General features: G+C 34.9%; 29 non-coding genes across 29 annotated transcripts; all 29 read left to right on the top strand.

Annotated features, from left to right (window-relative positions):
* The first annotated feature begins 575 nt into the window (after positions 1-575).
* TRNAT-CGU (transfer RNA threonine (anticodon CGU)) lies at positions 576-649 on the top strand. Its single transcript has one exon. It is a non-coding gene; the product is annotated as a tRNA-Thr (tRNA).
* A 725-nt stretch (positions 650-1,374) lies between these two features.
* Positions 1,375-1,449, top strand: TRNAT-CGU (transfer RNA threonine (anticodon CGU)). Its single transcript has one exon. It is a non-coding gene; the product is annotated as a tRNA-Thr (tRNA).
* A 723-nt stretch (positions 1,450-2,172) lies between these two features.
* Positions 2,173-2,246, top strand: TRNAT-CGU (transfer RNA threonine (anticodon CGU)). Its single transcript has one exon. It is a non-coding gene; the product is annotated as a tRNA-Thr (tRNA).
* A 725-nt stretch (positions 2,247-2,971) lies between these two features.
* TRNAT-CGU (transfer RNA threonine (anticodon CGU)) lies at positions 2,972-3,045 on the top strand. Its single transcript has one exon. It is a non-coding gene; the product is annotated as a tRNA-Thr (tRNA).
* Positions 3,046-3,769: 724 nt separating this feature from the next.
* Positions 3,770-3,843, top strand: TRNAT-CGU (transfer RNA threonine (anticodon CGU)). Its single transcript has one exon. It is a non-coding gene; the product is annotated as a tRNA-Thr (tRNA).
* Positions 3,844-4,568: 725 nt separating this feature from the next.
* On the top strand, positions 4,569-4,642 carry TRNAT-CGU (transfer RNA threonine (anticodon CGU)). Its single transcript has one exon. It is a non-coding gene; the product is annotated as a tRNA-Thr (tRNA).
* A 725-nt stretch (positions 4,643-5,367) lies between these two features.
* Positions 5,368-5,441, top strand: TRNAT-CGU (transfer RNA threonine (anticodon CGU)). Its single transcript has one exon. It is a non-coding gene; the product is annotated as a tRNA-Thr (tRNA).
* A 611-nt stretch (positions 5,442-6,052) lies between these two features.
* TRNAT-CGU (transfer RNA threonine (anticodon CGU)) lies at positions 6,053-6,126 on the top strand. Its single transcript has one exon. It is a non-coding gene; the product is annotated as a tRNA-Thr (tRNA).
* A 1,410-nt stretch (positions 6,127-7,536) lies between these two features.
* On the top strand, positions 7,537-7,610 carry TRNAT-CGU (transfer RNA threonine (anticodon CGU)). The gene has a single exon. It is a non-coding gene; the product is annotated as a tRNA-Thr (tRNA).
* A 2,208-nt stretch (positions 7,611-9,818) lies between these two features.
* TRNAT-CGU (transfer RNA threonine (anticodon CGU)) lies at positions 9,819-9,892 on the top strand. Its single transcript has one exon. It is a non-coding gene; the product is annotated as a tRNA-Thr (tRNA).
* A 611-nt stretch (positions 9,893-10,503) lies between these two features.
* On the top strand, positions 10,504-10,577 carry TRNAT-CGU (transfer RNA threonine (anticodon CGU)). The gene has a single exon. It is a non-coding gene; the product is annotated as a tRNA-Thr (tRNA).
* A 1,410-nt stretch (positions 10,578-11,987) lies between these two features.
* Positions 11,988-12,061, top strand: TRNAT-CGU (transfer RNA threonine (anticodon CGU)). The gene has a single exon. It is a non-coding gene; the product is annotated as a tRNA-Thr (tRNA).
* A 725-nt stretch (positions 12,062-12,786) lies between these two features.
* On the top strand, positions 12,787-12,860 carry TRNAT-CGU (transfer RNA threonine (anticodon CGU)). The gene has a single exon. It is a non-coding gene; the product is annotated as a tRNA-Thr (tRNA).
* Positions 12,861-13,471: 611 nt separating this feature from the next.
* TRNAT-CGU (transfer RNA threonine (anticodon CGU)) lies at positions 13,472-13,545 on the top strand. Its single transcript has one exon. It is a non-coding gene; the product is annotated as a tRNA-Thr (tRNA).
* A 612-nt stretch (positions 13,546-14,157) lies between these two features.
* Positions 14,158-14,231, top strand: TRNAT-CGU (transfer RNA threonine (anticodon CGU)). The gene has a single exon. It is a non-coding gene; the product is annotated as a tRNA-Thr (tRNA).
* A 723-nt stretch (positions 14,232-14,954) lies between these two features.
* Positions 14,955-15,028, top strand: TRNAT-CGU (transfer RNA threonine (anticodon CGU)). Its single transcript has one exon. It is a non-coding gene; the product is annotated as a tRNA-Thr (tRNA).
* A 611-nt stretch (positions 15,029-15,639) lies between these two features.
* Positions 15,640-15,713, top strand: TRNAT-CGU (transfer RNA threonine (anticodon CGU)). Its single transcript has one exon. It is a non-coding gene; the product is annotated as a tRNA-Thr (tRNA).
* Positions 15,714-16,437: 724 nt separating this feature from the next.
* TRNAT-CGU (transfer RNA threonine (anticodon CGU)) lies at positions 16,438-16,511 on the top strand. Its single transcript has one exon. It is a non-coding gene; the product is annotated as a tRNA-Thr (tRNA).
* A 611-nt stretch (positions 16,512-17,122) lies between these two features.
* Positions 17,123-17,196, top strand: TRNAT-CGU (transfer RNA threonine (anticodon CGU)). Its single transcript has one exon. It is a non-coding gene; the product is annotated as a tRNA-Thr (tRNA).
* Positions 17,197-18,715: 1,519 nt separating this feature from the next.
* TRNAT-CGU (transfer RNA threonine (anticodon CGU)) lies at positions 18,716-18,789 on the top strand. The gene has a single exon. It is a non-coding gene; the product is annotated as a tRNA-Thr (tRNA).
* Positions 18,790-19,511: 722 nt separating this feature from the next.
* Positions 19,512-19,585, top strand: TRNAT-CGU (transfer RNA threonine (anticodon CGU)). Its single transcript has one exon. It is a non-coding gene; the product is annotated as a tRNA-Thr (tRNA).
* A 1,520-nt stretch (positions 19,586-21,105) lies between these two features.
* Positions 21,106-21,179, top strand: TRNAT-CGU (transfer RNA threonine (anticodon CGU)). The gene has a single exon. It is a non-coding gene; the product is annotated as a tRNA-Thr (tRNA).
* Positions 21,180-21,901: 722 nt separating this feature from the next.
* Positions 21,902-21,975, top strand: TRNAT-CGU (transfer RNA threonine (anticodon CGU)). Its single transcript has one exon. It is a non-coding gene; the product is annotated as a tRNA-Thr (tRNA).
* Positions 21,976-23,385: 1,410 nt separating this feature from the next.
* Positions 23,386-23,459, top strand: TRNAT-CGU (transfer RNA threonine (anticodon CGU)). The gene has a single exon. It is a non-coding gene; the product is annotated as a tRNA-Thr (tRNA).
* A 725-nt stretch (positions 23,460-24,184) lies between these two features.
* Positions 24,185-24,258, top strand: TRNAT-CGU (transfer RNA threonine (anticodon CGU)). The gene has a single exon. It is a non-coding gene; the product is annotated as a tRNA-Thr (tRNA).
* A 724-nt stretch (positions 24,259-24,982) lies between these two features.
* TRNAT-CGU (transfer RNA threonine (anticodon CGU)) lies at positions 24,983-25,056 on the top strand. Its single transcript has one exon. It is a non-coding gene; the product is annotated as a tRNA-Thr (tRNA).
* Positions 25,057-25,780: 724 nt separating this feature from the next.
* Positions 25,781-25,854, top strand: TRNAT-CGU (transfer RNA threonine (anticodon CGU)). Its single transcript has one exon. It is a non-coding gene; the product is annotated as a tRNA-Thr (tRNA).
* A 611-nt stretch (positions 25,855-26,465) lies between these two features.
* On the top strand, positions 26,466-26,539 carry TRNAT-CGU (transfer RNA threonine (anticodon CGU)). Its single transcript has one exon. It is a non-coding gene; the product is annotated as a tRNA-Thr (tRNA).
* Positions 26,540-27,264: 725 nt separating this feature from the next.
* TRNAT-CGU (transfer RNA threonine (anticodon CGU)) lies at positions 27,265-27,338 on the top strand. Its single transcript has one exon. It is a non-coding gene; the product is annotated as a tRNA-Thr (tRNA).
* The last annotated feature ends 525 nt before the right edge of the window (positions 27,339-27,863 follow it).

A 27,863-nucleotide genomic window follows, 5' to 3' on the forward strand; every position in this document is an offset into this window, starting at 1 on the left:
TTCAAGCTTGACAATTTAACCAATGGATTTTATTTTGAAATGCCTCCACTTTCCGCATCTGACTCTCTAAGCAGTCTTTCCAATATATCACATCTTTTTGTGATTTAGCCAAGTTGGTCAAAGAGCCTGTATAGTAAACAGAAAATCTTGATTTCGAATGCCAGCAGTGCTTTCCTTTCATCATGTCAGTTTGGGGCTGTTAGCCGAAAAAGAGGACTTTCACTTTTGTTTGACATCAAACATGTCTTTCCCAAAGCCCTAATCAAGTGCAATTGAGAGAAAAAAACTTTCTGCTTTTGAAATGCTCTAAAAGGAATTAGATGAAATAAGTTTCTTTAGAGAATATAGGATGGCTTCAAGCATTACAAATTAAAACCAGTGGAATTTGAGTGAAAAAAAAAATTTGCTTTTGAAATGCTCTAAAAGGAATTAGATGAAATAACTTTCTTTAGAGAATATAGGAAGGGCTCAAGCATTACAAACTAAAACCAGTGGAATTACACATTAGATGCTACAAATTTTCATAGCAGTTTTCTGAAAAAGCAGAATAATAAATATTCACATATGGATCATGTGGTGCTGTGGCTTAGTTGGTTAAAGCGCCTGTCTCGTAAACAGGAGATCCTGAATTCAACTCTCAGCAGTACCTTGTTTTCATCTTCTCAAGAATAAGCTTCCTATCTTAAATCAGGTGTTTTACCTGTGTGCAAACTCAAATTTGCCATTTTTCCAGCCCTACTGATAGTGCAATTGTGAGATTAAGTATCTCATCTAAATGCTGAAAAGGAAGTAAGACTGCTTCAAGCTTGACAATTTAACCAATGGATTTTATTTTGAAATGCCTCCACTTTCTGCATCTGACTCTCTAAGCAGTTTTTCCAATATATCACATCTTTTTGTGATGTAGCCAAGTTGGTCAAAGAGCCTGCTTAATAAACAGAAAATCTTGATTTCGAATGTCAGCAGTGCTTTCCTTTCTTCATGTCAGTTTGGGGCTGTTAGTCGAAAAAGAGGACTTTCACTTTTGTTTGACATCAAACATGTCTTTCCCAAGTCCCTAATAAAGTGCAATTGAGAGAAAAAAACTTTCTGCTTTTGAAATGCTCTAAAAGGAATTAGATGAAATAAGTTTCTTTAGAGAATATAGGATGGCTTCAAGCATTACAAATTAAAACCAGTGGAATTTGAGTGAAAAAAAAAATTTGCTTTTGAAATGCTCTAAAAGGAATTAGATGAAATAACTTTCTTTAGAGAATATAGGATGGGCTCAAGCATTACAAATTAAAACCAGTGGAATTACACATTAGATGCTACAAATTTTCATAGCAGTTTTCTGAAAAAGCAGAATAATAAATATTCACATATGGATCATGTGGTGCTGTGGCTTAGTTGGTTAAAGCGCCTGTCTCGTAAACAGGAGATCCTGAGTTAAACTCTCAGCAGTACACTGTTTTCATCTTCTCAAGAATAAGCTTCCTATCTTAAATCAGGTGTTTTACCTGTGTGCAAACTCAATTTTGCCATTGTTCCAGCCCTACTCATAGTGCAATTGTGAGATTAAGTATCTCATCTAAATGCTGAAAAGGAAGTAAGATTGCTTCAAACTTGACAACTTAACCAATGGATTTTATTTTGAAATGCCTCCACTTTCCGCATCTGACTCTCTAAGCAGTCTTTCCAATATATCACATCTTTTTGTGATTTAGCCAAGTTGGTCAAAGAGCCTGTATAGTAAACAGAAAATCTTGATTTCGAATGTCAGCAGTGCTTTCCTTTCATCATGTCAGTTTGGGGCTGTTAGCCGAAAAAGAGGACTTTCATTCTTGTTTGACATCAAACATGTCTTTCCCAAAGCCCTAATAAAGTGCAATTGAGAGAAAAAAACTTTCTGCTTTTGAAATGCTCTAAAAGGAATTAGATGAAATAAGTTTCTTTAGAGAATATAGGATGTCTTCAAGCATTACAAATTAAAACCAGTGGAATTTGAGTGAAAAAAAAATTTGCTTTTGAAATGCTCTAAAAGGAATTAGATGAAATAACTTTCTTTAGAGGATATAGGAAGGGCTCAAGCATTACAAACTAAAACCAGTGGAATTACACATTAGATGCTACAAATTTTCATAGCAGTTTTCTGAAAAAGCAGAATAATAAATATTCACATATGGATCATGTGGTGCTGTGGCTTAGTTGGTTAAAGCGCCTGTCTCGTAAATAGGAGATCCTGAGTTCAACTCTCAGCAGTACCTTGTTTTCATCTTCTCAAGAATAGGCTTCCTATCTTAAATCAGGTGTTTTACATGTGTGCAAACTCAAATTTGCCATTGTTCCAGCCCTACTCATAGTGCAATTGTGAGATTAAGTATCTCATCTAAATGCTGAAAAGGAAGTAAGACTGCTTCAAGCTTGACAATTTAACCAATGGATTTTATTTTGAAATGCCTCCACTTTCTGCATCTGACTCTCTAAGCAGTCTTTCCAATATATCACATCTTTTTGTGATGTAGCCAAGTTGGTCAAAGAGCCTGCTTAATAAACAGAAAATCTTGATTTCGAATGTCAGCAGTGCTTTCCTTTCTTCATGTCAGTTTGGGGCTGTTAGTCGAAAAAGAGGACTTTCACTTTTGTTTGACATCAAACATGTCTTTCCCAAGTCCCTAATAAAGTGCAATTGAGAGAAAAAAACTTTCTGCTTTTGAAATGCTCTAAAAGGAATTAGATGAAATACGTTTCTTTAGAGAATATAGGATGGCTTCAAGCATTACAAATTAAAACCAGTGGAAATTGAGTGAAAAAAAAAATTTGCTTTTGAAATGCTCTAAAAGGAATTAGATGAAATAACTTTCTTTAGAGAATATAGGATGGGCTCAAGCATTACAAATTAAAACCAGTGGAATTACACATTAGATGCTACAAATTTTCATAGCAGTTTTCTGAAAAAGCAGAATAATAAATATTCACATATGGATCATGTGGTGCTGTGGCTTAGTTGGTTAAAGCGCCTGTCTCGTAAACAGGAGATCCTGAGTTAAACTCTCAGCAGTACATTGTTTTCATCTTCTCAAGAATAAGCTTCCTATCTTAAATCAGGTGTTTTACCTGTGTGCAAACTCAATTTTGCCATTGTTCCAGCCCTACTCATAGTGCAATTGTGAGATTAAGTATCTCATCTAAATGCTGAAAAGGAAGTAAGATTGCTTCAAACTTGACAACTTAACCAATGGATTTTATTTTGAAATGCCTCCACTTTCCGCATCTGACTCTCTAAGCAGTCTTTCCAATATATCACATCTTTTTGTGATTTAGCCAAGTTGGTCAAAGAGCCTGTATAGTAAACAGAAAATCTTGATTTCGAATGTCAGCAGTGCTTTCCTTTCATCATGTCAGTTTGGGGCTGTTATCCGAAAAAGAGGACTTTCATTCTTGTTTGACATCAAAAATGTCTTTCCCAAAGCCCTAATAAAGTGCAATTGAGAGAAAAAAACTTTCTGCTTTTGAAATGCTCTAAAAGGAATTAGATGAAATAAGTTTCTTTAGAGAATATAGGATGTCTTCAAGCATTACAAATTAAAACCAGTGGAATTTGAGTGAAAAAAAAATTTGCTTTTGAAATGCTCTAAAAGGAATTAGATGAAATAACTTTCTTTAGAGGATATAGGAAGGGCTCAAGCATTACAAACTAAAACCAGTGGAATTACACATTAGATGCTACAAATTTTCATAGCAGTTTTCTGAAAAAGCAGAATAATAAATATTCACATATGGATCATGTGGTGCTGTGGCTTAGTTGGTTAAAGCGCCTGTCTCGTAAATAGGAGATCCTGAGTTCAACTCTCAGCAGTACCTTGTTTTCATCTTCTCAAGAATAGGCTTCCTATCTTAAATCAGGTGTTTTACATGTGTGCAAACTCAAATTTGCCATTGTTCCAGCCCTACTCATAGTGCAATTGTGAGATTAAGTATCTCATCTAAATGCTGAAAAGGAAGTAAGACTGCTTCAAGCTTGACAATTTAACCAATGGATTTTATTTTGAAATGCCTCCATTTTCCGCATCTGACTCTCTAAGCAGTCTTTCCAATATATCGCATCTTTTTGTGATTTAGCCAAGTTGGTCAAAGAGCCTGTTTAGTAAACAGAAAATCTTGATTTCGAATGTCAGCAGTGCTTTCCTTTCTTCATGTCAGTTTGGGGCTGTTAGCCGAAAAAGAGGACTTTCACTTTTGTTTGACATCAAACATGTCTTTCCCAAATCCCTAATAAAGTGCAATTGAGAGAAAAAAACTTTCTGCTTTTGAAATGCTCTAAAAGGAATTAGATGAAATAAGTTTCTTTAGAGAATATAGGATGGCTTCAAGCATTACAAATTAAAACCAGTGGAATTTGAGTGAAAAAAAAAATTTGCTTTTGAAATGCTCTAAAAGGAATTAGATGAAATAACTTTCTTTAGAGAATATAGGATGGGCTCAAGCATTACAAATTAAAACCAGTGGAATTACACATTAGATGCTACAAATTTTCATAGCAGTTTTCTGAAAAAGCAGAATAATAAATATTCACATATGAATCATGTGGTGCTGTGGCTTAGTTGGTTAAAGCGCCTGTCTCGTAAACAGGAGATCCTGAGTTCAACTCTCAGCAGTACCTTGTTTTCATCTTCTCAAGAATAGGCTTCCTATCTTAAATCAGGTGTTTTACATGTGTGCAAACTCAAATTTGCAATTGTTCCAGCCCTACTCATAGTGCAATTGTGAGATTAAGTATCTCATCTAAATGCTGAAAAGGAAGTAAGACTGCTTCAAGCTTGACAATTTAACCAATGGATTTTATTTTGAAATGCCTCCATTTTCCGCATCTGACTCTCTAAGCAGTCTTTCCAATATATCGCATCTTTTTGTGATTTAGCCAAGTTGGTCAAAGAGCCTGTTTAGTAAACAGAAAATCTTGATTTCGAATGTCAGCAGTGCTTTCCTTTCTTCATGTCAGTTTGGGGCTGTTAGCCGAAAAAGAGGACTTTCACTTTTGTTTGACATCAAACATGTCTTTCCCAAATCCCTAATAAAGTGCAATTGAGAGAAAAAAACTTTCTGCTTTTGAAATGCTCTAAAAGGAATTAGATGAAATAAGTTTCTTTAGAGAATATAGGATGGCTTCAAGCATTACAAATTAAAACCAGTGGAATTTGAGTGAAAAAAAAAATTTGCTTTTGAAATGCTCTAAAAGGAATTAGATGAAATAACTTTCTTTAGAGAATATAGGATGGGCTCAAGCATTACAAATTAAAACCAGTGGAATTACACATTAGATGCTACAAATTTTCATAGCAGTTTTCTGAAAAAGCAGAATAATAAATATTCACATATGAATCATGTGGTGCTGTGGCTTAGTTGGTTAAAGCGCCTGTCTCGTAAACAGGAGATCCTGAGTTCAACTCTCAGCAGTACCTTGTTTTCATCTTATTAAGAATAAGCTTCCTATCTTAAATCAGGTGTTTTACCTGTGTGCAAACTCAAATTTGCCATTGTTCCAGCCCTACTCATAGTGCAATTGTGACACTAAGTATCTCATCTAAATGCTGAAAAGGAAGTAAGATTGCTTCAAACTTGACAACTTAACCAATGGATTTTATTTTGAAATGCCTCCACTTTCCGCATCTGACTCTCTAAGCAGTCTTTCCAATATATCACATCTTTTTGTGATGTAGCCAAGTTGGTCAAAGAGCCTGTTTAGTAAACAGAAAATCTTGATTTCGAATGTCAGCAGTGCTTTCCTTTCTTCATGTCAGTTTGGGCTGTTAGCCGAAAAAGAGGACTTTCACTTTTGTTTGACATCAAACATGTCTTTCCCAAAGCCCTAATAAAGTGCAATTGAGAGAAAAAAACTTTCTGCTTTTGAAATGCTCTAAAAGGAATTAGATGAAATAAGTTTCTTTAGAGAATATAGGATGGCTTCAATCATTACAAATTAAAACCAGTGGAATTACACATTAGATGCTACAAATTTTCATAGCAGTTTTCTGAAAAAGCAGAATAATAAATATTCACATTTGGATCATGTGGTGCTGTGGCTTAGTTGTTTAAAGCGCCTGTCTCGTAAACAGGAGATCCTGAGTTAAACTCTCAGCAGTACCTTGTTTTCATCTTCTCAAGAATAAGCTTCCTATCTTAAAGCAGGTATTTTACCTGAGTGCAAACTAAAATTTGCCATTGTTCCAGCCCTACTGATAGTTCAATTGTGAGATTAAGTATCTCATCTAAATGCTGAAAAGGAATTAAGACTGCTTCAAGCTTGACAATTTAACCAATGGATTTTATTTTGAAATGCCTCCACTTTCCGCATCTGACTCTCTAAGCAGTCTTTCCAATATATCACATCTTTTTGTGATTTAGCCAAGTTGGTCAAAGAGCCTGTTTAGTAAACAGAAAATCTTGATTTCGAATGTCAGCAGTGCTTTCCTTTCTTCATGTCAGTTTGGGGCTGTTAGTCGAAAAAGAGGACTTTCACTTTTGTTTGACATCAAACATGTCTTTCCCAAATCCCTAATAAAGTGCAATAGAGAGAAAAAAACTTTCTGCTTTTGAAATGCTCTAAAAGTAATTAGATGAAATAAGTTTCTTTAGAGAATATAGGATGGCTTCAAGCATTACAAATTAAAACCAGTGGAATTTGAGTGAAAAAAAAAATTTGCTTTTGAAATGCTCTAAAAGGAATTAGATGAAATAACTTTCTTTAGAGAATATAGGATGGGCTCAAGCATTACAAATTAAAACCAGTGGAATTACACATTAGACGCTACAAATTTTCATAGCAGTTTTCTGAAAAAGCAGAATAATAAATATTCACATTTGGATCATGTGGTGCTGTGGATTAGTTGGTTAAAGCACCTGTCTCATAAACAGGAGATCTTGAGTTCAACTCTCAGCAGTACCTTGTTTTCATCTTATCAAGAATAAGCTTCCTATCTTAAATCAGGTGTTTTACCTGTGTGCAAACTCAAATTTGCCATTGTTCCAGCCCTACTCATAGTGCAATTGTGAGATTAAGTATGTCATCTAAATGCTGAAAAGGAAGTAAGATTGCTTCAAACTTGACAACTTAACCAATGGATTTTATTTTGAAATGCCTCCACTTTCCGCATCTGACTCTCTAAGCAGTCTTTCCAATATATCACATCTTTTTGTGATGTAGCCAAGTTGGTCAAAGAGCCTGTTTAGTAAACAGAAAATCTTGATTTCGAATGTCAGCAGTGCTTTCCTTTCTTCATGTCAGTTTGGGCTGTTAGCCGAAAAAGAGGACTTTCACTTTTGTTTTACATCAAACATGTCTTTCCCAAAGCCCTAATAAAGTGCAATTGAGAGAAAAAAACTTTCTGCTTTTGAAATGCTCTAAAAGGAATTAGATGAAATAAGTTTCTTTAGAGAATATAGGATGGCTTCAATCATTACAAATTAAAACCAGTGGAATTACACATTAGATGCTACAAATTTGCATAGCAGTTTTCTGAAAAAGCAGAATAATAAATATTCACATTTGGATCATGTGGTGCTGTGGCTTAGTTGGTTAAAGCGCCTGTCTCGTAAACAGGAGATCCTGAGTTCAACTCTCAGCAGTACCTTGTTTTCATCTTCTCAAGAATAAGCTTCCTGTCTTAAAGCAGGTGTTTTACCTGAGTGCAAACTCAAATTTGCCATTGTTCCAGCCCTACTGATAGTTCAATTGTGAGATTAAGTATCTCATCTAAATGCTGAAAAGGAAGTAAGACTGCTTCAAGCTTGACAATTTAACCAATGGATTTTATTTTGAAATGCCTCCACTTTCCGCATCTGACTCTCTAAGCAGTCTTTCCAATATATCACATCTTTTTGTGATTTAGCCAAGTTGGTCAAAGAGCCTGTTTAGTAAACAGAAAATCTTGATTTCGAATGTCAGCAGTGCTTTCCTTTCTTCATGTCAGTTTGGGGCTGTTAGTCGAAAAAGAGGACTTTCACTTTTGTTTGACATCAAACATGTCTTTCCCAAATCCCTAATAAAGTGCAATTGAGAGAAAAAAACTTTCTGCTTTTGAAATGCTCTAAAAGGAATTAGATGAAATAAGTTTCTTTAGAGAATATAGGATGGCTTCAAGCATTACAAATTAAAACCAGTGGAATTTGAGTGAAAAAAAAAATTTGCTTTTGAAATGCTCTAAAAGGAATTAGATGAAATAACTTTCTTTAGAGAATATAGGATGGGCTCAAGCATTACAAATTAAAACCAGTGGAATTACACATTAGACGCTACAAATTTTCATAGCAGTTTTCTGAAAAAGCAGAATAATAAATATTCACATTTGGATCATGTGGTGCTGTGGATTAGTTGGTTAAAGCGCCTGTCTCATAAACCGGATATCTTGAGTTCAACTCTCAGCAGTACCTTGTTTTCATCTTATCAAGAATAAGCTTCCTATCTTAAATCAGGTGTTTTACCTGTGTGCAAACTCAAATTTGCCATTGTTCCAGCCCTACTGATAGTGCAATTGTGAGATTAAGTATCTCATCTAAATGCTGAAAAGGAAGTAAGATTGCTTCAAACTTGACAACTTAACCAATGGATTTTATTTTGAAATGCCTCCACTTTCCGCATCTGACTCTCTAAGCAGTCTTTCCAATATATCACATCTTTTTGTGATGTAGCCAAGTTGGTCAAAGTGCCTGTTTAGTAAACAGAAAATCTTGATTTCGAATGTCAGCAGTGCTTTCCTTTCTTCATGTCAGTTTGGGCTGTTAGCCGAAAAAGAGGACTTTCACTTTTGTTTGACATCAAACATGTCTTTCCCAAAGCCCTAATAAAGTGCAATTGAGAGAAAAAAACTTTCTGCTTTTGAAATGCTCTAAAAGTAATTAGATGAAATAAGTTTCTTTAGAGAATATAGGATGGCTTCAAGCATTACAAATTAAAACCAGTGGAATTTGAGTGAAAAAAAAAATTTGCTTTTGAAATGCTCTAAAAGGAATTAGATGAAATAACTTTCTTTAGAGAATATAGGATGGGCTCAAGCATTACAAATTAAAACCAGTGGAATTACACATTAGACGCTACAAATTTTCATAGCAGTTTTCTGAAAAAGCAGAATAATAAATATTCACATTTGGATCATGTGGTGCTGTGGATTAGTTGGTTAAAGCGCCTGTCTCATAAACAGGAGATCTTGAGTTCAACTCTCAGCAGTACCTTGTTTTCATCTTATCAAGAATAAGCTTCCTATCTTAAATCAGGTGTTTTACCTGTGTGCAAACTCAAATTTGCCATTGTTCCAGCCCTACTCATAGTGCAATTGTGAGATTAAGTATGTCATCTAAATGCTGAAAAGGAAGTAAGATTGCTTCAAACTTGACAACTTAACCAATGGATTTTATTTTGAAATGCCTCCACTTTCCGCATCTGACTCTCTAAGCAGTCTTTCCAATATATCACATCTTTTTGTGATGTAGCCAAGTTGGTCAAAGAGCCTGTTTAGTAAACAGAAAATCTTGATTTCGAATGTCAGCAGTGCTTTCCTTTCTTCATGTCAGTTTGGGCTGTTAGCCGAAAAAGAGGACTTTCACTTTTGTTTTACATCAAACATGTCTTTCCCAAAGCCCTAATAAAGTGCAATTGAGAGAAAAAAACTTTCTGCTTTTGAAATGCTCTAAAAGGAATTAGATGAAATAAGTTTCTTTAGAGAATATAGGATGGCTTCAATCATTACAAATTAAAACCAGTGGAATTACACATTAGATGCTACAAATTTTCATAGCAGTTTTCTGAAAAAGCAGAATAATAAATATTCACATTTGGATCATGTGGTGCTGTGGCTTAGTTGGTTAAAGCGCCTGTCTCGTAAACAGGAGATCCTGAGTTCAACTCTCAGCAGTACCTTGTTTTCATCTTCTCAAGAATAAGCTTCCTGTCTTAAAGCAGGTGTTTTACCTGAGTGCAAACTCAAATTTGCGATTGTTCCAGCCCTACTGATAGTGCAATTGTGAGATTAAGTATCTCATCTAAATGCTGAAAAGGAATTAAGACTGCTTCAAGCTTGACAATTTAACCAATGGATTTTATTTTGAAATGCCTCCACATTCCGCATCTGACTCTCTAAGCAGTCTTTCCAATATATCACATCTTTTTGTGATTTAGCCAAGTTGGTCAAAGAGCCTGTTTAGTAAACAGAAAATCTTGATTTCGAATGTCAGCAGTGCTTTCCTTTCTTCATGTCAGTTTGGGCTGTTAGCCGAAAAAGAGGACTTTCACTTTTGTTTGACATCAAACATGTCTTTCCCAAATCCCTAATAAAGTGCAATTGAGAGAAAAAAACTTTCTGCTTTTGAAATGCTCTAAAAGGAATTAGATGAAATAAGTTTCTTTAGAGAATATAGGATGGCTTCAATCATTACAAATTAAAACCAGTGGAATTACACATTAGATGCTACAAATTTGCATAGCAGTTTTCTGAAAAAGCAGAATAATAAATATTCACATTTGGATCATGTGGTGCTGTGGCTTAGTTGGTTAAAGCGCCTGTCTCGTAAACAGGAGATCCTGAGTTCAACTCTCAGCAGTACCTTGTTTTCATCTTCTCAAGAATAAGCTTCCTGTCTTAAAGCAGGTGTTTTACCTGAGTGCAAACTCAAATTTGCCATTGTTCCAGCCCTACTGATAGTTCAATTGTGAGATTAAGTATCTCATCTAAATGCTGAAAAGGAAGTAAGACTGCTTCAAGCTTGACAATTTAACCAATGGATTTTATTTTGAAATGCCTCCACTTTCCGCATCTGACTCTCTAAGCAGTCTTTCCAATATATCACATCTTTTTGTGATTTAGCCAAGTTGGTCAAAGAGCCTGTTTAGTAAACAGAAAATCTTGATTTCGAATGTCAGCAGTGCTTTCCTTTCTTCATGTCAGTTTGGGGCTGTTAGTCGAAAAAGAGGACTTTCACTTTTGTTTGACATCAAACATGTCTTTCCCAAATCCCTAATAAAGTGCAATTGAGAGAAAAAAACTTTCTGCTTTTGAAATGCTCTAAAAGGAATTAGATGAAATAAGTTTCTTTAGAGAATATAGGATGGCTTCAAGCATTACAAATTAAAACCAGTGGAATTTGAGTGAAAAAAAAAATTTGCTTTTGAAATGCTCTAAAAGGAATTAGATGAAATAACTTTCTTTAGAGAATATAGGATGGGCTCAAGCATTACAAATTAAAACCAGTGGAATTACACATTAGACGCTACAAATTTTCATAGCAGTTTTCTGAAAAAGCAGAATAATAAATATTCACATTTGGATCATGTGGTGCTGTGGATCAGTTGGTTAAAGCGCCTGTCTCATAAACCGGATATCTTGAGTTCAACTCTCAGCAGTACCTTGTTTTCATCTTATCAAGAATAAGCTTCCTATCTTAAATCAGGTGTTTTACCTGTGTGCAAACTCAAATTTGCCATTGTTCCAGCCCTACTGATAGTGCAATTGTGAGATTAAGTATCTCATCTAAATGCTGAAAAGGAAGTAAGATTGCTTCAAACTTGACAACTTAACCAATGGATTTTATTTTGAAATGCCTCCACTTTCCGCATCTGACTCTCTAAGCAGTCTTTCCAATATATCACATCTTTTTGTGATGTAGCCAAGTTGGTCAAAGTGCCTGTTTAGTAAACAGAAAATCTTGATTTTGAATGTCAGCAGTGCTTTCCTTTCTTCATGTCAGTTTGGGCTGTTAGCCGAAAAAGAGGACTTTCACTTTTGTTTGACATCAAACATGTCTTTCCCAAAACCCTAATAAAGTGCAATTGAGAGAAAAAAACTTTCTGCTTTTGAAATGCTCTAAAAGGAATTAGATGAAATAAGTTTCTTTAGAGAATATAGGATGGCTTCAATCATTACAAATTAAAACCAGTGGAATTACACATTAGATGCTACAAATTTTCATAGCAGTTTTCTAAAAAAGCAGAATAATAAATATTCACATTTGGATCATGTGGTGCTGTGGCTTAGTTGGTTAAAGCGCCTGTCTCGTAAACAGGAGATCCTGAGTTCAACTCTCAGCAGTTCCTTGTTTTCATCTTCTCAAGAATAAGCTTCCTGTCTTAAAGCAGTTGTTTTACCTGAGTGCAAACTCAAATTTGCCATTGTTCCAGCCCTACTGATAGTGCAATTGTGAGATTAAGTATCTCATCTAAATGCTGAAAAGGAATTAAGACTGCTTCAAGCTTGACAATTTAACCAATGGATTTTATTTTGAAATGCCTCCACATTCCGCATCTGACTCTCTAAGCAGTCTTTCCAATATATCACATCTTTTTGTGATTTAGCCAAGTTGGTCAAAGAGCCTGTTTAGTAAACAGAAAATCTTGATTTCGAATGTCAGCAGTGCTTTCCTTTCTTCATGTCAGTTTGGGGCTGTTAGTCGAAAAAGAGGACTTTCACTTTTGTTTGACATCAAACATGTCTTTCCCAAATCCCTAATAAAGTGCAATTGAGAGAAAAAAACTTTCTGCTTTTGAAATGCTCTAAAAGGAATTAGATGAAATAAGTTTCTTTAGAGAATATAGGATGGCTTCAAGCATTACAAATTAAAACCAGTGGAATTTGAGTGAAAAAAAAAATTTGCTTTTGAAATGCTCTAAAAGGAATTAGAAGAAATAACTTTCTTTAGAGAATATAGGATGGGCTCAAGCATTACAAATTAAAACCAGTGGAATTACACATTAGATGCTACAAATTTTCATAGCAGTTTTCTGAAAAAGCAGAATAATAAATATTCACCTATGGAACATGTGGTGCTATGGCTTAGTTGGTTAAAGCGCCTGTTTCGTAAACAGGAGATCCTGAGTTCAATTCTCAGCAGTACCGTGTTTTCATCTTCTCAAGAATAAGCTTCCTATCTTAAATCAGGTGTTTTACCTGTGTGCAAACTCAAATTTGCCATTGTTCCAGCCCTACTCATAGTGCAATTGTGAGATTAAGTATCTCATCTAAATGCTGAAAAGGAAGTAAGACTGCTTCAAGCTTGACAATTAAACCAATGGATTTTATTTTGAAATGCCTCCACTTTCCGCATCTGACTCTCTAAGCAGTCTCTCCAATATATCACATCTTTTTGTGATGTAGCCAAGTTGGTCAAAGAGCCTGTTTAGTAAACAGAAAATCTTGATTTCGAATGTCAGCAGTGCTTTCCTTTCTTCATGTCAGTTTGGGCTGTTAGCCGAAAAAGAGGACTTTCACTTTTGTTTGACATCAAACATGTCTTTCCCAAAGCCCTAATAAAGTGCAATTGAGAGAAAAAAACTATCTGCTTTTGAAATGCTCTAAAAGGAATTAGATGAAATAAGTTTCTTTAGAGAATATAGGATGGCTTCAATCATTACAAATTAAAACCAGTGGAATTACACATTAGATGCTACAAATTTTCATAGCAGTTTTCTGAAAAAGCAGAATAATAAATATTCACATTTGGATCATGTGGTGCTGTGGCTTAGTTGGTTAAAGCGCCTGTCTCGTAAACAGGAGATCCTGAGTTCAACTCTCAGCAGTACCTTGTTTTCATCTTCTCAAGAATAAGCTTCCTGTCTTAAAGCAGGTGTTTTACCTGAGTGCAAACTCAAATTTGCCATTGTTCCAGCCCTACTGATAGTGCAATTGTGAGATTAAGTATCTCATCTAAATGCTGAAAAGGAATTAAGACTGCTTCAAGCTTGACAATTTAACCAATGGATTTTATTTTGAAATGCCTCCACATTCTGCATCTGACTCTCTAAGCAGTCTTTCCAATATATCACATCTTTTTGTGATTTAGCCAAGTTGGTCAAAGAGCCTGTTTAGTAAACAGAAAATCTTGATTTCGAATGTCAGCAGTGCTTTCCTTTCTTCATGTCAGTTTGGGGCTGTTAGTCGAAAAAGAGGACTTTCACTTTTGTTTGACATCAAACATGTCTTTCCCAAATCCCTAATAAAGTGCAATTGAGAGAAAAAAACTTTCTGCTTTTGAAATGCTCTAAAAGGAATTAGATGAAATAACTTTCTTTAGAGAATATAGGATGGGTTCAAGCATTACAAATTAAAACCAGTGGAATTACACATTAGATGCTACAAATTTTCATAGGAGTTTTCTGAAAAAGCAGAATAATAAATATTCACATATGGATCATGTGGTGCTGTGGCTTAGTTGGTTAAAGCGCCTGTCTCGTAAACAGGAGATCCTGAGTTCAACTCTCAGCAGTACCTTGTTTTCATCTTCTCAAGAATAAGCTTCCTATCTTAAAGCATGTGTTTTACCTGTGTGCAAACTCAAATTTGCCATTGTTCCAGCCCTACTCATAGTGCAATTGTGAGATTAAGTATCTCATCTAAATGCTGAAAAGGAAGTAAGACTGCTTCAAGCTTGACAATTTAACCAATGGATTTTATTTTGAAATGCCTCCATTTTCCGCATCTGACTCTCTAAGCAGTCTTTCCAATATATCGCATCTTTTTGTGATTTAGCCAAGTTGGTCAAAGAGCCTGTTTAGTAAACAGAAAATCTTGATTTCGAATGTCAGCAGTGCTTTCCTTTCTTCATGTCAGTTTGGGGCTGTTAGCCGAAAAAGAGGACTTTCACTTTTGTTTGACATCAAACATGTCTTTCCCAAATCCCTAATAAAGTGCAATTGAGAGAAAAAAACTTTCTGCTTTTGAAATGCTCTAAAAGGAATTAGATGAAATAAGTTTCTTTAGAGAATATAGGATGGCTTCAAGCATTACAAATTAAAACCAGTGGAATTTGAGTGAAAAAAAATTTGCTTTTGAAATGCTCTAAAAGGAATTAGATGAAATAACTTTCTTTAGAGAATATAGGATGGGCTCAAGCATTACAAATTAAAACCAGTGGAATTACACATTAGATGCTACAAATTTTCATAGCAGTTTTCTGAAAAAGCAGAATAATAAATATTCACATATGAATCTTGTGGTGCTGTGGCTTAGTTGGTTAAAGCGCCTGTCTCGTAAACAGGAGATCCTTAGTTCAACTCTCAGCAGTACCTTGTTTTCATCTTATCAAGAATAAGCTTCCTATCTTAAATCAGGTGTTTTACCTGTGTGGAAACTCAAATTTGCCATTGTTCCAGCCCTACTGATAGTGCAATTGTGAGATTAAGTATCTCATCTAAATGCTGAAAAGGAAGTAAGACTGCTTCAAACTTGACAACTTAACCAATGGTTTTTATTTTGAAATGCCTCCACTTTCCGCATCTGACTCTCTAAGCAGTCTTTCCAATATATCACATCTTTTTGTGATGTAGCCAAGTTGGTCAAAGAGCCTGTTTAGTAAACAGAAAATCTTGATTTCGAATGTCAGCAGTGCTTTCCTTTCTTCATGTCAGTTTGGGCTGTTAGCCGAAAAAGAGGACTTTCACTTTTGTTTGACATCAAACATGTCTTTCCCAAAGCCCTAATAAAGTGCAATTGAGAGAAAAAAACTTTCTGCTTTTGAAATGCTCTAAAAGTAATTAGATGAAATAAGTTTCTTTAGAGAATATAGGATGGCTTCAATCATTACAAATTAAAACCAGTGGAATTACACATTAGATGCTACAAATTTTCATAGCAGTTTTCTAAAAAAGCAGAATAATAAATATTCACATTTGGATCATGTGGTGCTGTGGCTTAGTTGGTTAAAGCGCCTGTCTCGTAAACAGGAGATCCTGAGTTAAACTCTCAGCAGTACCTTGTTTTCATCTTCTCAAGAATAAGCTTCCTGTCTTAAAGCAGGTGTTTTACCTGAGTGCAAACTCAAATTTGCCATTGTTCCAGCCCTACTGATAGTGCAATTGTGAGATTAAGTATCTCATCTAAATGCTGAAAAGGAATTAAGACTGCTTCAAGCTTGACAATTTAACCAATGGATTTTATTTTGAAATGCCTCCATTTTCCGCATCTGACTCTCTAAGCAGTCTTTCCAATATATCGCATCTTTTTGTGATTTAGCCAAGTTGGTCAAAGAGCCTGTTTAGTAAACAGAAAATCTTGATTTCGAATGTCAGCAGTGCTTTCCTTTCTTCATGTCAGTTTGGGGCTGTTAGCCGAAAAAGAGGACTTTCACTTTTGTTTGACATCAAACATGTCTTTCCCAAATCCCTAATAAAGTGCAATTGAGAGAAAAAAACTTTCTGCTTTTGAAATGCTCTAAAAGGAATTAGATGAAATAAGTTTCTTTAGAGAATATAGGATGGCTTCAAGCATTACAAATTAAAACCAGTGGAATTTGAGTGAAAAAAAAATTTGCTTTTGAAATGCTCTAAAAGGAATTAGATGAAATAACTTTCTTTAGAGAATATAGGATGGGCTCAAGCATTACAAATTAAAACCAGTGGAATTACACATTAGATGCTACAAATTTTCATAGCAGTTTTCTGAAAAAGCAGAATAATAAATATTCACATATGAATCATGTGGTGCTGTGGCTTAGTTGGTTAAAGCGCCTGTCTCGTAAACAGGAGATCCTGAGTTCAATTCTCAGCAGTACCTTGTTTTCATCTTCTCAAGAATAAGCTTCCTATCTTAAATCAGGTGTTTTACCTGTGTGCAAACTCAAATTTGCCATTGTTCCAGCCCTACTCATAGTGCAATTGTGACATTAAGTATCTCATCTAAATGCTGAAAAGGAAGTAAGACTGATTCAAACTTGACAACTTAACCAATGGATTTTATTTTGAAATGCCTCCACTTTCCGCATCTGACTCTCTAAGCAGTCTTTCCAATATATCGCATCTTTTTGTGTTTTAGCCAAGTTGGTCAAAGAGCCTGTTTAGTAAACAGAAAATCTTGATTTCGAATGTCAGCAGTGCTTTCCTTTCTTCATGTCAGTTTGGGCTGTTAGCCGAAAAAGAGGACTTTCACTTTTGTTTGACATCAAACATGTCTTTCCCAAAGCCCTAATAAAGTGCAATTGAGAGAAAAAAACTTTCTGCTTTTGAAATGCTCTAAAAGGAATTATATGAAATAAGTTTCTTTAGAGAATATAGGATGGCTTCAATCATTACAAATTAAAACCAGTGGAATTACACATTAGATGCTACAAATTTGCATAGCAGTTTTCTGAAAAAGCAGAATAATAAATATTCACATTTGGATCATGTGGTGCTGTGGCTTAGTTGGTTAAAGCGCCTGTCTCGTAAACAGGAGATCCTGAGTTCAACTCTCAGCAGTACCTTGTTTTCATCTTCTCAAGAATAAGCTTCCTGTCTTAAAGCAGGTGTTTTACCTGAGTGCAAACTCAAATTTGCCATTGTTCCAGCCCTACTGATAGTTCAATTGTGAGATTAAGTATCTCATCTAAATGCTGAAAAGGAATTAAGACTGCTTCAAGCTTGACAATTTAACCAATGGATTTTATTTTGAAATGAATCCACTTTCCGCATCTGACTCTCTAAGCAGTCTTTCCAATATATCACATCTTTTTGTGATTTAGCCAAGTTGGTCAAAGAGCCTGTTTAGTAAACAGAAAATCTTGATTTCGAATGTCAGCAGTGCTTTCCTTTCTTCATGTCAGTTTGGGGCTGTTAGTCGAAAAAGAGGACTTTCACTTTTGTTTGACATCAAACATGTCTTTCCCAAATCCCTAATAAAGTGCAATTGAGAGAAAAAAACTTTCTGCTTTTGAAATGCTCTAAAAGGAATTAGATGAAATAAGTTTCTTTAGAGAATATAGGATGGCTTCAAGCATTACAAATTAAAACCAGTGGAATTTGAGTGAAAAAAAAATTGTTTTTGAAATGCTCTAAAAGGAATTAGATGAAATAACTTTCTTTAGAGAATATAGGATGGCTTCAATCATTACAAATTAAAACCAGTGGAATTACACATTAGATGCTACAAATTTTCATAGCAGTTTTCTGAAAAAGCAGAATAATAAATATTCACATTTGGATCATGTTTTGCTGTGGCTTAGTTGGTTAAAGCGCCTGTCTCGTAAACAGGAGATCCTGAGTTAAACTCTCAGCAGTACCTTGTTTTCATCTTCTCAAGAATAAGCTTCCTATCTTAAAGCAGGTGTTTTACCTGAGTGCAAACTCAAATTTGCCATTGTTCCAGCTCTACTGATAGTGCAATTGTGAGATTAAGTATCTCATCTAAATGCTGAAAAGGAAGTAAGACTGCTTCAAGCTTGACAATTTAACCAATGGATTTTATTTTGAAATGCCTCCATTTTCCGCATCTGACTCTCTAAGCAGTCTTTCCAATATATCACATCTTTTTGTGATTTAGCCAAGTTGGTCAAAGAGCCTGTTTAGTAAACAGAAAATCTTGATTTCGAATGTCAGCAGTGCTTTCCTTTCTTCATGTCAGTTTGGGGCTGTTAGCCGAAAAAGAGTACTTTCACTTTCGTTTGACATCAAACATGTCTTTCCCAAAGCCCTATTAAAGTGCAATTGAGAGAAAAAAAATTTCTGCTTTTGAAATGCTCTAAAAGGAATTCGATGAAATAAGTTTCTTTAGAGAATATAGGATGGCTTCAATCATTACAAATTAAAACAAGTGGAATTTAAGTAAAAAAATTTTGCTTTTGAAATGCTCTAAAAGGAATTAGATGAAATAACTTTCTTTAGAGAATACAGGATGGGCTCAAGCATTACAAATTAAAACCAGTGGAATTACACATTAGATGCTACAAATTTTCATAGCAGTTTTCTGAAAAAGCAGAATAATAAATATTGACATATGGATCATGTGGTGCTGTAGCTTAGTTGGTTAAAGCGCCTGTCTCGTAAACAGGAGATCCTGAGTTCAACTCTCAGCAGTACCTTGTTTTCATCTTCTCAAGAATAAGCTTCCTATCTTAAAGCATGTGTTTTACCTGTGTGCAAACTCAAATTTGCCATTGTTCCAGCCCTACTCATAGTGCAATTGTGAGATTAAGTATCTCATCTAAATGCTGAAAAGGAAATAAGACTGCTTCAAGCTTGACAATTTAACCAATGGATTTTATTTTGAAATGCCTCCACTTTCCGCATCTGACTCTCTAAGCAGTCTTTCCAATATATCACATCTTTTTGTGATTTAGCCAAGTTGGTCAAAGAGCCTGTTTAGTAAATAGAAAATCTTGATTTCAAATGTCAGCAGTGCTTTCCTTTCTTCATGTCAGTTTGGGGCTGTTAGCCGAAAAAGAGGACTTTCACTTTTGTTTGACATCAAACATGTCTTTCCCAAAGCCCTAATAAAGTGCTATTGAGAGAAAAAAACTTTCTGCTTTTGAAATGCTCTAAAAGGAATTAGATGAAATAAGTTTCTTTAGAGAATATAGGATGGCTTCAATCATTACAAATTAAAACAAGTGGAATTTAAGTAAAACAATTTTGCTTTTGAAATGCTCTAAAAGGAATTAGATGAAATAACTTTCTTTAGAGAATATAGGATGGGCTCAAGCATTACAAATTAAAACCAGTGGAATTACACATTAGATGCTACAAATTTTCATAGCAGTTTTCTGAAAAAGCAGAATAATAAATATTGACATATGGATCATGTGGTGCAGTAGCTTAGTTGGTTAAAGCGCCTGTCTCGTAAACAGGCGATCCTGAGTTCAACTCTCAGCAGTACCTTGTTTTCATCTTCTCAAGAATAAGCTTCCTGTCTTAAAGCACTTGTTTTACCTGAGTGCAAACTCAAATTTGCCATTGTTCCATCCCTACTGATAGTTCAATTGTGAGATTAAGTATCTCATCTAAATGCTGAAAAGGAATTAAGACTGCTTCAAGCTTGACAATTTAACCAATGGATTTTATTTTGAAATGCCTCCACTTTCCGCATCTGACTCTCTAAGCAGTCTTTCCAATATATCACATCTTTTTGTGATTTAGCCAAGTTGGTCAAAGAGCCTGTTTAGTAAACAGAAAATCTTGATTTCGAATGTCAGCAGTGCTTTCCTTTCTTCATGTCAGTTTGGGGCTGTTAGTCGAAAAAGAGGACTTTCACTTTTGTTTGACATCAAACATGTCTTTCCCAAATCCCTAATAAAGTGCAATTGAGAGAAAAAAACTTTCTGCTTTTGAAATGCTCTAAAAGGAATTAGATGAAATAAGTTTCTTTAGAGAATATAGGATGGCTTCAAGCATTACAAATTAAAACCAGTGGAATTTGAGTGAAAAAAAAAATTTGCTTTTGAAATGCTCTAAAAGGAATTAGATGAAATAACTTTCTTTAGAGAATATAGGATGGGCTCAAGCATTACAAATTAAAACCAGTGGAATTACACATTAGACGCAACAAATTTTCATAGCAGTTTTCTGAAAAAGCAGAATAATAAATATTCACATTTGGATCATGTGGTGCTGTGGATTAGTTGGTTAAAGTGCCTGTCTCATAAACAGGATATCTTGAGTTCAACTCTCAGCAGTACCTTGTTTTCATCTTATCAAAAATAAGCTTCCTATCTTAAATCAGGTGTTTTACCTGTGTGCAAACTCAAATCTGCCATTGTTCCAGCCCTACTGATAGTGCAATTGTGAGATTAAGTATCTCATCTAAATGCTGAAAAGGAAGTAAGATTGCTTCAAACTTGACAACTTAACCAATGGATTTTATTTTGAAATGCCTCCACTTTCCGCATCTGACTCTCTAAGCAGTCTTTCCAATATATCACATCTTTTTGTGATGTAGCCAAGTTGGTCAAAGAGCCTGTTTAGTAAACAGAAAATCTTGATTTCGAATGTCAGCAGTGCTTTCCTTTCTTCATGTCAGTTTGGGCTGTTAGCCGAAAAAGAGGACTTTCACTTTTGTTTGACATCAAACATGTCTTTCCCAAAGCCCTAATAAAGTGCAATTGAGAGAAAAAAACTTTCTGCTTTTGAAATGCTCTAAAAGGAATTAGATGAAATAAGTTTCTTTAGAGAATATAGGATGGCTTCAATCATTACAAATTAAAACAAGTGGAATTTAAGTAAAAAAATTTTGCTTTTGAAATGCTCTAAAAGGAATTAGATGAAATAACTTTCTTTAGAGAATACAGGATGGGCTCAAGCATTACAAATTAAAACCAGTGGAATTACACATTAGATGCTACAAATTTTCATAGCAGTTTTCTGAAAAAGCAGAATAATAAATATTGACATATGGATCATGTGGTGCTGTAGCTTAGTTGGTTAAAGCGCCTGTCTCGTAAACAGGAGATCCTGAGTTCAACTCTCAGCAGTACCTTGTTTTCATCTTCTCAAGAATAAGCTTCCTATCTTAAAGCATGTGTTTTACCTGTGTGCAAACTCAAATTTGCCATTGTTCCAGCCCTACTCATAGTGCAATTGTGAGATTAAGTATCTCATCTAAATGCTGAAAAGGAAATAAGACTGCTTCAAGCTTGACAATTTAACCAATGGATTTTATTTTGAAATGCCTCCACTTTCCGCATCTGACTCTCTAAGCAGTCTTTCCAATATATCACATCTTTTTGTGATTTAGCCAAGTTGGTCAAAGAGCCTGTTTAGTAAATAGAAAATCTTGATTTCAAATGTCAGCAGTGCTTTCCTTTCTTCATGTCAGTTTGGGGCTGTTAGCCGAAAAAGAGGACTTTCACTTTTGTTTGACATCAAACATGTCTTTCCCAAAGCCCTAATAAAGTGCTATTGAGAGAAAAAAACTTTCTGCTTTTGAAATGCTCTAAAAGGAATTAGATGAAATAAGTTTCTTTAGAGAATATAGGATGGCTTCAATCATTACAAATTAAAACAAGTGGAATTTAAGTAAAACAATTTTGCTTTTGAAATGCTCTAAAAGGAATTAGATGAAATAACTTTCTTTAGAGAATATAGGATGGGCTCAAGCATTACAAATTAAAACCAGTGGAATTACACATTAGATGCTACAAATTTTCATAGCAGTTTTCTGAAAAAGCAGAATAATAAATATTGACATATGGATCATGTGGTGCAGTAGCTTAGTTGGTTAAAGCGCCTGTCTCGTAAACAGGCGATCCTGAGTTCAACTCTCAGCAGTACCTTGTTTTCATCTTCTCAAGAATAAGCTTCCTGTCTTAAAGCACTTGTTTTACCTGAGTGCAAACTCAAATTTGCCATTGTTCCATCCCTACTGATAGTTCAATTGTGAGATTAAGTATCTCATCTAAATGCTGAAAAGGAATTAAGACTGCTTCAAGCTTGACAATTTAACCAATGGATTTTATTTTGAAATGCCTCCACTTTCCGCATCTGACTCTCTAAGCAGTCTTTCCAATATATCACATCTTTTTGTGATTTAGCCAAGTTGGTCAAAGAGCCTGTTTAGTAAACAGAAAATCTTGATTTCGAATGTCAGCAGTGCTTTCCTTTCTTCATGTCAGTTTGGGGCTGTTAGTCGAAAAAGAGGACTTTCACTTTTGTTTGACATCAAACATGTCTTTCCCAAATCCCTAATAAAGTGCAATTGAGAGAAAAAAACTTTCTGCTTTTGAAATGCTCTAAAAGGAATTAGATGAAATAAGTTTCTTTAGAGAATATAGGATGGCTTCAAGCATTACAAATTAAAACCAGTGGAATTTGAGTGAAAAAAAAAATTTGCTTTTGAAATGCTCTAAAAGGAATTAGATGAAATAACTTTCTTTAGAGAATATAGGATGGGCTCAAGCATTACAAATTAAAACCAGTGGAATTACACATTAGACGCAACAAATTTTCATAGCAGTTTTCTGAAAAAGCAGAATAATAAATATTCACATTTGGATCATGTGGTGCTGTGGATTAGTTGGTTAAAGTGCCTGTCTCATAAACAGGATATCTTGAGTTCAACTCTCAGCAGTACCTTGTTTTCATCTTATCAAAAATAAGCTTCCTATCTTAAATCAGGTGTTTTACCTGTGTGCAAACTCAAATCTGCCATTGTTCCAGCCCTACTGATAGTGCAATTGTGAGATTAAGTATCTCATCTAAATGCTGAAAAGGAAGTAAGATTGCTTCAAACTTGACAACTTAACCAATGGATTTTATTTTGAAATGCCTCCACTTTCCGCATCTGACTCTCTAAGCAGTCTTTCCAATATATCACATCTTTTTGTGATGTAGCCAAGTTGGTCAAAGAGCCTGTTTAGTAAACAGAAAATCTTGATTTCGAATGTCAGCAGTGCTTTCCTTTCTTCATGTCAGTTTGGGCTGTTAGCCGAAAAAGAGGACTTTCACTTTTGTTTGACATCAAACATGTCTTTCCCAAAGCCCTAATAAAGTGCAATTGAGAGAAAAAAACTTTCTGCTTTTGAAATGCTCTAAAAGGAATTAGATGAAATAAGTTTCTTTAGAGAATATAGGATGGCTTCAATCATTACAAATTAAAACCAGTGGAATTACACATTAGATGCTTCAAATTTTCATAGCAGTTTTCTGAAAAAGCAGAATAATAAATATTCACATTTGGATCATGTGGTGCTGTGGCTTAGTTGGTTAAAGCGCCTGTCTCGTAAACAGGAGATCCTGAGTTCAACTCTCAGCAGTACCTTGTTTTCATCTTCTCAAGAATAAGCTTCCTGTCTTAAAGCAGGTGTTTTACCTGAGTGCAAACTCAAATTTGCCATTGTTCCAGCCCTACTGATAGTGCAATTGTGAGATTAAGTATCTCATCTAAATGCTGAAAAGGAATTAAGACTGCTTCAAGCTTGACAATTTAACCAATGGATTTTATTTTGAAATGCCTCCACATTCCGCATCTGACTCTCTAAGCAGTCTTTCCAATATATCACATCTTTTTGTGATTTAGCCAAGTTGGTCAAAGAGCCTGTTTAGTAAACAGAAAATCTTGATTTCGAATGTCAGCAGTGCTTTCCTTTCTTCATGTCAGTTTGGGGCTGTTAGTCGAAAAAGAGGACTTTCACTTTTGTTTGACATCAAACATGTCTTTCCCAAATCCCTAATAAAGTGCAATTGAGAGAAAAAAACTTTCTGCTTTTGAAATGCTCTAAAAGGAATTAGATGAAATAAGTTTCTTTAGAGAATATAGGATGGCTTCAAGCATTACAAATTAAAACCAGTGGAATTTGAGTGAAAAAAAAAATTTGCTTTTGAAATGCTCTAAAAGGAATTAGATGAAATAACTTTCTTTAGAGAATATAGGATGGGCTCTAGCATTACAAATTAAAACCAGTGGAATTACACATTAGATGCTACAAATTTTCATAGCAGTTTTCTGAAAAAGCAGAATAATAAATATTCACATATGGATCATGTGGTGCTGTGGCTTCGTTGGTTAAAGCACCTGTCTCGTAAACAGGAGATCCTGAGTTCAACTCTCAGCAGTACCTTGTTTTCATCTTCTCAAGAATAAGCTTCCTATCTTAAAGCAGGTGATTTACCTGTGTGCAAACTCAAATTTGCCATTGTTCCAGCCCTACTCATAGTGCAATTGTGAGATTAAGTATCTCATCTAAATGCTGAAAAGGAAGTAAGACTGCTTCAAGCTTGACAATTTAACCAATGGATTTTATTTTGAAATTCCTCCATTTTCCGCATCTGACTCTCTAAGCAGTCTTTCCAATATATCGCATCTTTTTGTGATTTAGCCAAGTTGGTCAAAGAGCCTGTTTAGTAAACAGAAAATCTTGATTTCGAATGTCAGCAGTGCTTTCCTTTCTTCATGTCAGTTTGGGGCTGTTAGCCGAAAAAGAGGACTTTCACTTTTGTTTGACATCAAACATGTCTTTCCCAAATCCCTAATAAAGTGCAATTGAGAGAAAAAAACTTTCTGCTTTTGAAATGCTCTAAAAGGAATTAGATGAAATAAGTTTCTTTAGAGAATATAGGATGGCTTCAAGCATTACAAATTAAAACCAGTGGAATTTGAGTGAAAAAAAAATTTGCTTTTGAAATGCTCTAAAAGGAATTAGATGAAATAACTTTCTTTAGAGAATATAGGATGGGCTCAAGCATTACAAATTAAAACCAGTGGAATTACACATTAGATGCTACAAATTTTCATAGCAGTTTTCTGAAAAAGCAGAATAATAAATATTCACATATGAATCATGTGGTGCTGTGGCTTAGTTGGTTAAAGCGCCTGTCTCGTAAACAGGAGATCCTTAGTTCAACTCTCAGCAGTACCTTGTTTTCATCTTATCAAGAATAAGCTTCCTATCTTAAATCAGGTGTTTTACCTGTGTGCAAACTCAAATTTGCCATTGTTCCAGCCCTACTCATAGTGCAACTGTGAGATTAAGTATCTCATCTAAATGCTGAAAAGGAAGTAAGACTGCTTCAAACTTGACAACTTAACCAATGGATTTTATTTTGAAATGCCTCCACTTTCCGCATCTGACTCTCTAAGCAGTCTTTCCAATATATCACATCTTTTTGTGATGTAGCCAAGTTGGTCAAAGAGCCTGTTTAGTAAACAGAAAATCTTGATTTCGAATGTCAGCAGTGCTTTCCTTTCTTCATGTCAGTTTGGGCTGTTAGCCGAAAAAGAGGACTTTCACTTTTGTTTGACATCAAACATGTCTTTCCCAAATCCCTAATAAAGTGCAATTGAGAGAAAAAAACTTTCTGCTTTTGAAATGCTCTAAAAGGAATTAGATGAAATAAGTTTCTTTAGAGAATATAGGATGGCTTCAAGCATTACAAATTAAAACCAGTGGAATTTGAGTGAAAAAAAAAATTTGCTTTTGAAATGCTCTAAAAGGAATTAGATGAAATAACTTTCTTTAGAGAATATAGGATGGGCTCAAGCATTACAGATTAAAACCAGTGGAATTACACATTAGATGCTACAAATTTTCATAGCAGTTTTCTGAAAAAGCAGAATAATAAATATTCACATATGAATCATGTGGTGCTGTGGCTTAGTTGGTTAAAGCGCCTGTCTCGTAAACAGGAGATCCTTAGTTCAACTCTCAGCAGTACCTTGTTTTCATCTTATCAAGAATAAGCTTCCTATCTTAAATCAGGTGTTTTACCTGTGTGCAAACTCAAATTTGCCATTGTTCCAGCCCTACTCATAGTGCAATTGTGAGATTAAGTATCTCATCTAAATGCTGAAAAGGAAGTAAGACTGCTTCAAACTTGACAACTTAACCAATGGATTTTATTTTGAAATGCCTCCACTTTCCGCATCTGACTCTCTAAGCAGTCTTTCCAATATATCACATCTTTTTGTGATGTAGCCAAGTTGGTCAAAGAGCCTGTTTAGTAAACAGAAAATCTTGATTTCGAATGTCAGCAGTGCTTTCCTTTCTTCATGTCAGTTTGGGCTGTTAGCCGAAAAAGAGGACTTTCACTTTTGTTTGACATCAAACATGTCTTTCCCAAAGCCCTAATAAAGTGCAATTGAGAGAAAAAAACTTTCTGCTTTTGAAATGCTCTAAAAGGAATTAGATGAAATAAGTTTCTTTAGAGAATATAGGATGGCTTCAATCATTACAAATTAAAACCAGTGGAATTACACATTAGATGCTTCAAATTTTCATAGCAGTTTTCTGAAAAAGCAGAATAATAAATATTCACATTTGGATCATGTGGTGCTGTGGCTTAGTTGGTTAAAGCGCCTGTCTCGTAAACAGGAGATCCTGAGTTCAACTCTCAGCAGTACCTTGTTTTCATCTTCTCAAGAATAAGCTTCCTGTCTTAAAGCAGGTGTTTTACCTGAGTGCAAACTCAAATTTGCCATTGTTCCAGCCCTACTGATAGTGCAATTGTGAGATTAAGTATCTCATCTAAATGCTGAAAAGGAATTAAGACTGCTTCAAGCTTGACAATTTAACCAATGGATTTTATTTTGAAATGCCTCCACATTCCGCATCTGACTCTCTAAGCAGTCTTTCCAATATATCACATCTTTTTGTGATTTAGCCAAGTTGGTCAAAGAGCCTGTTTAGTAAACAGAAAATCTTGATTTCGAATGTCAGCAGTGCTTTCCTTTCTTCATGTCAGTTTGGGGCTGTTAGTCGAAAAAGAGGACTTTCACTTTTGTTTGACATCAAACATGTCTTTCCCAAATCCCTAATAAAGTGCAATTGAGAGAAAAAAACTTTCTGCTTTTGAAATGCTCTAAAAGGAATTAGATGAAATAAGTTTCTTTAGAGAATATAGGATGGCTTCAAGCATTACAAATTAAAACCAGTGGAATTTGAGTGAAAAAAAAAATTTGCTTTTGAAATGCTCTAAAAGGAATTAGATGAAATAACTTTCTTTAGAGAATATAGGATGGGCTCTAGCATTACAAATTAAAACCAGTGGAATTACACATTAGATGCTACAAATTTTCATAGCAGTTTTCTGAAAAAGCAGAATAATAAATATTCACATATGGATCATGTGGTGCTGTGGCTTCGTTGGTTAAAGCACCTGTCTCGTAAACAGGAGATCCTGAGTTCAACTCTCAGCAGTACCTTGTTTTCATCTTCTCAAGAATAAGCTTCCTATCTTAAAGCAGGTGATTTACCTGTGTGCAAACTCAAATTTGCCATTGTTCCAGCCCTACTCATAGTGCAATTGTGAGATTAAGTATCTCATCTAAATGCTGAAAAGGAAGTAAGACTGCTTCAAGCTTGACAATTTAACCAATGGATTTTATTTTGAAATTCCTCCATTTTCCGCATCTGACTCTCTAAGCAGTCTTTCCAATATATCGCATCTTTTTGTGATTTAGCCAAGTTGGTCAAAGAGCCTGTTTAGTAAACAGAAAATCTTGATTTCGAATGTCAGCAGTGCTTTCCTTTCTTCATGTCAGTTTGGGGCTGTTAGCCGAAAAAGAGGACTTTCACTTTTGTTTGACATCAAACATGTCTTTCCCAAATCCCTAATAAAGTGCAATTGAGAGAAAAAAACTTTCTGCTTTTGAAATGCTCTAAAAGGAATTAGATGAAATAAGTTTCTTTAGAGAATATAGGATGGCTTCAAGCATTACAAATTAAAA

The sequence above is a fragment of the Dendrobates tinctorius genome, unplaced genomic scaffold, assembly GCF_039654945.1.
Source record: "Dendrobates tinctorius isolate UK_male_01 unplaced genomic scaffold, ASM3965494v1 ptg000254l, whole genome shotgun sequence".
Classification (NCBI taxonomy): Eukaryota; Metazoa; Chordata; class Amphibia; order Anura; family Dendrobatidae; genus Dendrobates; species Dendrobates tinctorius.